Consider the following 8,562-nt stretch of genomic DNA (forward strand, 5'->3'; position numbering starts at 1 on the left):
CATGAAAAGAATTCCTACGGCCTTTGCCTAAAACCACAGCCTTGACTCGGTGTCCTTTGGAAAAGACTGAGGGCAGGGCTGGCACTTCCCGGGGGGAGGGCGTCGCTTCTCCTATTTTAGCGGGGAGTTTTCGGAAGCAGTGAGGACATCGCTGTCTCCCTTCCAAGGCAAACCGTCCTCTTTCCCTTGGCTTTTTAATCTCAGCAGATTCCCGGCGGCATCGGCAACAACACGCAAGTCATCATCGCTGGCCAGTCCCAAATTGTGACCATCAACAGGCAATGGCACGTGGCAGTCATTGAGCAAACGAGCATCGGCGGGTCCTGGAAAACCATCTGGAACTACAACACGGTGAGTGGCAGGGAAGGCGCTTGTTCGCCAAGCGCATGAGGAGACTGGCTGCGGGCAGAGCTGGCGCAGGGACGGGGCTTGCTTCCTTTTTCTGACCCTGCTGAGTGCACGATTTTGGGCGGGAACTCTGGGAACTCGTTCCCGTTTTAACAAAGAGTTTTCTCCAATCCCAAGGCTTGGAAGAATGAAGTGCGAGTGCTCAGTAACTTTATTTTTACAGGGCGTCATTGCAACCAAAGTCCCGCAACAGAACACCTGCTACATTTCCATCATGAACAGAAGCGAGATGCCCAGCTTCAGCAATCTGGCCCGCCTGGCACAGGAGAGCAGGGTAAGGTTCCCAAGGAGTAGCAGAGCCCTGACCCTGGAGATCACTGGCCCATTTCTTCATGCGCTTTTTCCTTCTGGAGTGGACAAGGTTGTCACAAGTGGCAGGATTGTCTTTCTCTCAACAGTAGTGGGGCTTGGGAGTTTTTCCATAGGAATGCTGTGCCGAAAGAAGAAAGGGTCTGCAGCGTTCCCTTCCTCATCTCCGATTTTTGCGAGGATGTTGAGCTCTGCAGCTTGCAGGGCATAGCCTTGCTCTCAGGAGCCCTTCAAGGGCCTTGATCCTTGTGGCCTGGCAAGATCTCAAGGTCCTACGCAGACTATTGAGTAGCAGACTGCATTGGTCAGCTCAGAACTTTGCATTGCAGCTGCTCTTGGCCAGACTCCCTTTGCCTTTTGGGGCGCAAGGGGGCGCCTCCCTGTTCCACAGCCTTTCCCCTAGGGAATATGCCTAGCAGGAACCAGATCCCAGCCCTGATCTTTGTGAATGCTGTTATTTGATGCTTTAGAACCAGATCGGTTTTGGAAGACCTACCAAGAAGATCACCTTTGTCGCCAATGGACTGGTCAACAACCTCAGCTCTTACGGAGCGGACGTCTTCTCTATGTGCAGCGGACTCACCACCTACGTGGCTTATGAAGTTCACGGTGAGTGCAAGCAAAGGAATTCTGTCTTCATGTGAGGCGGTGTTTGTTTCCCTTGGGGAATGACCAAGGCCCAATTGCTGCTCTTCCACTTTTGAGACACACACCAACCAAGGGCTTCAGCACAACGTGTTTGGCCCCTCCGCAGATCGGGACTGGAACAGGGTGGTGTCAGTGCCGCCGTGAATGACGCAAAGAAAACCCTTACAGCTCCTTTCCGGGAAAGTGTAGGAGGCCTAAATTTGGGGCCAGAGTGTTTCGGCTCACACAGAGCTCCCCTGTAATGGCCAGTCAAGGAGAAGGGTCGTCCTAAGAAGTACTGTCCCTCAGGTCGGAGCTTGCTGACGAGTTGAACGGCAGCCAAGGTCTTGGGCATAAGCTCATCAGGTTTTCTTCCCTCCTTTCTTGCTTTCCAAGGACTCCAAGTGAACCTGGGATCATGCGTTACCCTCAATGTCCTGAGAGTCGTGGATCTGAAGTACTGCAATGGCAATGGCAATGGACAAGTAAGACAACCTTAGCCCTTCCCTTTCCTGAACCAAAGAGGAGGGGCTTCAGAGGTGCTGTCCAAAGCCAACCCTGATGCCGTTCTTGCCTGGCGTGTCCCCTTTTGAGAGGTTCCTGCTTGAGGGTGCAGATGCTGAAACAGAGCAATGGGTCAGCGGCGGTTTCCATTGAAGACCTTGAGCATGGATTAGCTGTGACCAGGCCTCCTGCACTCGTCAACCTCCAAAGGCGCCAGATGGCAGCTGTCAGATGCAGCAATGATTCGCTGAATCCATGAAAAGAATTCCTACGGCCTTTGCCTAAAACCACAGCCTTGACTCGGTGTCCTTTGGAAAAGACTGAGGGCAGGGCTGGCACTTCCCGGGGGGAGGGCGTCGCTTCTCCTGTTTTAGCGGGGAGTTTTCGGAAGCAGTGAGGACATCGCTGTCTCCCTTCCAAGGCAAACCGTCCTCTTTCCCTTGGCTTTTTAATCTCAGCAGATTCCCGGCGGCATCGGCAACAACACGCAAGTCATCATCGCTGGCCAGTCCCAAATTGTGACCATCAACAGGCAATGGCACGTGGCAGTCATTGAGCAAACGAGCATCGGCGGGTCCTGGAAAACCATCTGGAACTACAACACGGTGAGTGGCAGGGAAGGCGCTTGTTCGCCAAGCGCATGAGGAGACTGGCTGCGGGCAGAGCTGGCGCAGGGACGGGGCTTGCTTCCTTTTTCTGACCCTGCTGAGTGCACGATTTTGGGCGGGAACTCTGGGAACTCGTTCCCGTTTTAACAAAGAGTTTTCTCCAATCCCAAGGCTTGGAAGAATGAAGTGCGAGTGCTCAGTAACTTTATTTTTACAGGGCGTCATTGCAACCAAAGTCCCGCAACAGAACACCTGCTACATTTCCATCATGAACAGAAGCGAGATGCCCAGCTTCAGCAATCTGGCCCGCCTGGCACAGGAGAGCAGGGTAAGGTTCCCAAGGAGTAGCAGAGCCCTGACCCTGGAGATCACTGGCCCATTTCTTCATGCGCTTTTTCCTTCTGGAGTGGACAAGGTTGTCACAAGTGGCAGGATTGTCTTTCTCTCAACAGTAGTGGGGCTTGGGAGTTTTTCCATAGGAATGCTGTGCCGAAAGAAGAAAGGGTCTGCAGCGTTCCCTTCCTCATCTCCGATTTTTGCGAGGATGTTGAACTCTGCAGCTTGCAGGGCATAGCCTTGCTCTCAGGAGCCCTTCAAGGGCCTTGATCCTTGTGGCCTGGCAAGATCTCAAGGTCCTACGCAGACTATTCAGTAGCAGACTGCATTGGTCAGCTCAGAACTTTGCATTGCAGCTGCTCTTGGCCAGACTCCCTTTGCCTTTGGGGCGCAAGGGGGCGCCTCCCTGTTCCACAGCCTTTCCCCTAGGGAATATGCCTAGCAGGAACCAGATCCCAGCCCTGATCTTTGTGAATGCTGTTATTTGATGCTTTAGAACCAGATCGGTTTTGGAAGACCTACCAAGAAGATCACCTTTGTCGCCAATGGACTGGTCAACAACCTCAGCTCTTACGGAGCGGACGTCTTCTCTATGTGCAGCGGACTCACCACCTACGTGGCTTATGAAGTTCACGGTGAGTGCAAGCAAAGGAATTCTGTCTTCATGTGAGGCGGTGTTTGTTTCCCTTGGGGAATGACCAAGGCCCAATTGCTGCTCTTCCACTTTTGAGACACACACCAACCAAGGGCTTCAGCACAACGTGTTTGGCCCCTCCGCAGATCGGGACTGGAACAGGGTGGTGTCAGTGCCGCCGTGAATGACGCAAAGAAAACCCTTACAGCTCCTTTCCGGGAAAGTGTAGGAGGCCTAAATTTGGGGCCAGAGTGTTTCGGCTCACACAGAGCTCCCCTGTAATGGCCAGTCAAGGAGAAGGGTCGTCCTAAGAAGTACTGTCCCTCAGGTCGGAGCTTGCTGACGAGTTGAACGGCAGCCAAGGTCTTGGGCATAAGCTCATCAGGTTTTCTTCCCTCCTTTCTTGCTTTCCAAGGACTCCAAGTGAACCTGGGATCATGCGTTACCCTCAATGTCCTGAGAGTCGTGGATCTGAAGTACTGCAATGGCAATGGCAATGGACAAGTAAGACAACCTTAGCCCTTCCCTTTCCTGAACCAAAGAGGAGGGGCTTCAGAGGTGCTGTCCAAAGCCAACCCTGATGCCGTTCTTGCCTGGCGTGTCCCCTTTTGAGAGGTTCCTGCTTGAGGGTGCAGATGCTGAAACAGAGCAATGGGTCAGCGGCGGTTTCCATTGAAGACCTTGAGCATGGATTAGCTGTGACCAGGCCTCCTGCACTCGTCAACCTCCAAAGGCGCCAGATGGCAGCTGTCAGATGCAGCAATGATTCGCTGAATCCATGAAAAGAATTCCTACGGCCTTTGCCTAAAACCACAGCCTTGACTCGGTGTCCTTTGGAAAAGACTGAGGGCAGGGCTGGCACTTCCCGGGGGGAGGGCGTCGCTTCTCCTATTTTAGCGGGGAGTTTTCGGAAGCAGTGAGGACATCGCTGTCTCCCTTCCAAGGCAAACCGTCCTCTTTCCCTTGGCTTTTTAATCTCAGCAGATTCCCGGCGGCATCGGCAACAACACGCAAGTCATCATCGCTGGCCAGTCCCAAATTGTGACCATCAACAGGCAATGGCACGTGGCAGTCATTGAGCAAACGAGCATCGGCGGGTCCTGGAAAACCATCTGGAACTACAACACGGTGAGTGGCAGGGAAGGCGCTTGTTCGCCAAGCGCATGAGGAGACTGGCTGCGGGCAGAGCTGGCGCAGGGACGGGGCTTGCTTCCTTTTTCTGACCCTGCTGAGTGCACGATTTTGGGCGGGAACTCTGGGAACTCGTTCCCGTTTTAACAAAGAGTTTTCTCCAATCCCAAGGCTTGGAAGAATGAAGTGCGAGTGCTCAGTAACTTTATTTTTACAGGGCGTCATTGCAACCAAAGTCCCGCAACAGAACACCTGCTACATTTCCATCATGAACAGAAGCGAGATGCCCAGCTTCAGCAATCTGGCCCGCCTGGCACAGGAGAGCAGGGTAAGGTTCCCAAGGAGTAGCAGAGCCCTGACCCTGGAGATCACTGGCCCATTTCTTCATGCGCTTTTTCCTTCTGGAGTGGACAAGGTTGTCACAAGTGGCAGGATTGTCTTTCTCTCAACAGTAGTGGGGCTTGGGAGTTTTTCCATAGGAATGCTGTGCCGAAAGAAGAAAGGGTCTGCAGCGTTCCCTTCCTCATCTCCGATTTTTGCGAGGATGTTGAACTCTGCAGCTTGCAGGGCATAGCCTTGCTCTCAGGAGCCCTTCAAGGGCCTTGATCCTTGTGGCCTGGCAAGATCTCAAGGTCCTACGCAGACTATTGAGTAGCAGACTGCATTGGTCAGCTCAGAACTTTGCATTGCAGCTGCTCTTGGCCAGACTCCCTTTGCCTTTTGGGGCGCAAGGGGGCGCCTCCCTGTTCCACAGCCTTTCCCCTAGGGAATATGCCTAGCAGGAACCAGATCCCAGCCCTGATCTTTGTGAATGCTGTTATTTGATGCTTTAGAACCAGATCGGTTTTGGAAGACCTACCAAGAAGATCACCTTTGTCGCCAATGGACTGGTCAACAACCTCAGCTCTTACGGAGCGGACGTCTTCTCTATGTGCAGCGGACTCACCACCTACGTGGCTTATGAAGTTCACGGTGAGTGCAAGCAAAGGAATTCTGTCTTCATGTGAGGCGGTGTTTGTTTCCCTTGGGGAATGACCAAGGCCCAATTGCTGCTCTTCCACTTTTGAGACACACACCAACCAAGGGCTTCAGCACAACGTGTTTGGCCCCTCCGCAGATCGGGACTGGAACAGGGTGGTGTCAGTGCCGCCGTGAATGACGCAAAGAAAACCCTTACAGCTCCTTTCCGGGAAAGTGTAGGAGGCCTAAATTTGGGGCCAGAGTGTTTCGGCTCACACAGAGCTCCCCTGTAATGGCCAGTCAAGGAGAAGGGTCGTCCTAAGAAGTACTGTCCCTCAGGTCGGAGCTTGCTGACGAGTTGAACGGCAGCCAAGGTCTTGGGCATAAGCTCATCAGGTTTTCTTCCCTCCTTTCTTGCTTTCCAAGGACTCCAAGTGAACCTGGGATCATGCGTTACCCTCAATGTCCTGAGAGTCGTGGATCTGAAGTACTGCAATGGCAATGGCAATGGACAAGTAAGACAACCTTAGCCCTTCCCTTTCCTGAACCAAAGAGGAGGGGCTTCAGAGGTGCTGTCCAAAGCCAACCCTGATGCCGTTCTTGCCTGGCGTGTCCCCTTTTGAGAGGTTCCTGCTTGAGGGTGCAGATGCTGAAACAGAGCAATGGGTCAGCGGCGGTTTCCATTGAAGACCTTGAGCATGGATTAGCTGTGACCAGGCCTCCTGCACTCGTCAACCTCCAAAGGCGCCAGATGGCAGCTGTCAGATGCAGCAATGATTCGCTGAATCCATGAAAAGAATTCCTACGGCCTTTGCCTAAAACCACAGCCTTGACTCGGTGTCCTTTGGAAAAGACTGAGGGCAGGGCTGGCACTTCCCGGGGGGAGGGCGTCGCTTCTCCTATTTTAGCGGGGAGTTTTCGGAAGCAGTGAGGACATCGCTGTCTCCCTTCCAAGGCAAACCGTCCTCTTTCCCTTGGCTTTTTAATCTCAGCAGATTCCCGGCGGCATCGGCAACAACACGCAAGTCATCATCGCTGGCCAGTCCCAAATTGTGACCATCAACAGGCAATGGCACGTGGCAGTCATTGAGCAAACGAGCATCGGCGGGTCCTGGAAAACCATCTGGAACTACAACACGGTGAGTGGCAGGGAAGGCGCTTGTTCGCCAAGCGCATGAGGAGACTGGCTGCGGGCAGAGCTGGCGCAGGGACGGGGCTTGCTTCCTTTTTCTGACCCTGCTGAGTGCACGATTTTGGGCGGGAACTCTGGGAACTCGTTCCCGTTTTAACAAAGAGTTTTCTCCAATCCCAAGGCTTGGAAGAATGAAGTGCGAGTGCTCAGTAACTTTATTTTTACAGGGCGTCATTGCAACCAAAGTCCCGCAACAGAACACCTGCTACATTTCCATCATGAACAGAAGCGAGATGCCCAGCTTCAGCAATCTGGCCCGCCTGGCACAGGAGAGCAGGGTAAGGTTCCCAAGGAGTAGCAGAGCCCTGACCCTGGAGATCACTGGCCCATTTCTTCATGCGCTTTTTCCTTCTGGAGTGGACAAGGTTGTCACAAGTGGCAGGATTGTCTTTCTCTCAACAGTAGTGGGGCTTGGGAGTTTTTCCATAGGAATGCTGTGCCGAAAGAAGAAAGGGTCTGCAGCGTTCCCTTCCTCATCTCCGATTTTTGCGAGGATGTTGAGCTCTGCAGCTTGCAGGGCATAGCCTTGCTCTCAGGAGCCCTTCAAGGGCCTTGATCCTTGTGGCCTGGCAAGATCTCAAGGTCCTACGCAGACTATTGAGTAGCAGACTGCATTGGTCAGCTCAGAACTTTGCATTGCAGCTGCTCTTGGCCAGACTCCCTTTGCCTTTTGGGGCGCAAGGGGGCGCCTCCCTGTTCCACAGCCTTTCCCCTAGGGAATATGCCTAGCAGGAACCAGATCCCAGCCCTGATCTTTGTGAATGCTGTTATTTGATGCTTTAGAACCAGATCGGTTTTGGAAGACCTACCAAGAAGATCACCTTTGTCGCCAATGGACTGGTCAACAACCTCAGCTCTTACGGAGCGGACGTCTTCTCTATGTGCAGCGGACTCACCACCTACGTGGCTTATGAAGTTCACGGTGAGTGCAAGCAAAGGAATTCTGTCTTCATGTGAGGCGGTGTTTGTTTCCCTTGGGGAATGACCAAGGCCCAATTGCTGCTCTTCCACTTTTGAGACACACACCAACCAAGGGCTTCAGCACAACGTGTTTGGCCCCTCCGCAGATCGGGACTGGAACAGGGTGGTGTCAGTGCCGCCGTGAATGACGCAAAGAAAACCCTTACAGCTCCTTTCCGGGAAAGTGTAGGAGGCCTAAATTTGGGGCCAGAGTGTTTCGGCTCACACAGAGCTCCCCTGTAATGGCCAGTCAAGGAGAAGGGTCGTCCTAAGAAGTACTGTCCCTCAGGTCGGAGCTTGCTGACGAGTTGAACGGCAGCCAAGGTCTTGGGCATAAGCTCATCAGGTTTTCTTCCCTCCTTTCTTGCTTTCCAAGGACTCCAAGTGAACCTGGGATCATGCGTTACCCTCAATGTCCTGAGAGTCGTGGATCTGAAGTACTGCAATGGCAATGGCAATGGACAAGTAAGACAACCTTAGCCCTTCCCTTTCCTGAACCAAAGAGGAGGGGCTTCAGAGGTGCTGTCCAAAGCCAACCCTGATGCCGTTCTTGCCTGGCGTGTCCCCTTTTGAGAGGTTCCTGCTTGAGGGTGCAGATGCTGAAACAGAGCAATGGGTCAGCGGCGGTTTCCATTGAAGACCTTGAGCATGGATTAGCTGTGACCAGGCCTCCTGCACTCGTCAACCTCCAAAGGCGCCAGATGGCAGCTGTCAGATGCAGCAATGATTCGCTGAATCCATGAAAAGAATTCCTACGGCCTTTGCCTAAAACCACAGCCTTGACTCGGTGTCCTTTGGAAAAGACTGAGGGCAGGGCTGGCACTTCCCGGGGGGAGGGCGTCGCTTCTCCTGTTTTAGCGGGGAGTTTTCGGAAGCAGTGAGGACATCGCTGT

Source organism: Zosterops lateralis (assembly GCF_965231275.1).
Source record: "Zosterops lateralis genome assembly, chromosome: 30".
NCBI classification, from domain to species: domain Eukaryota; kingdom Metazoa; phylum Chordata; class Aves; order Passeriformes; family Zosteropidae; genus Zosterops; species Zosterops lateralis.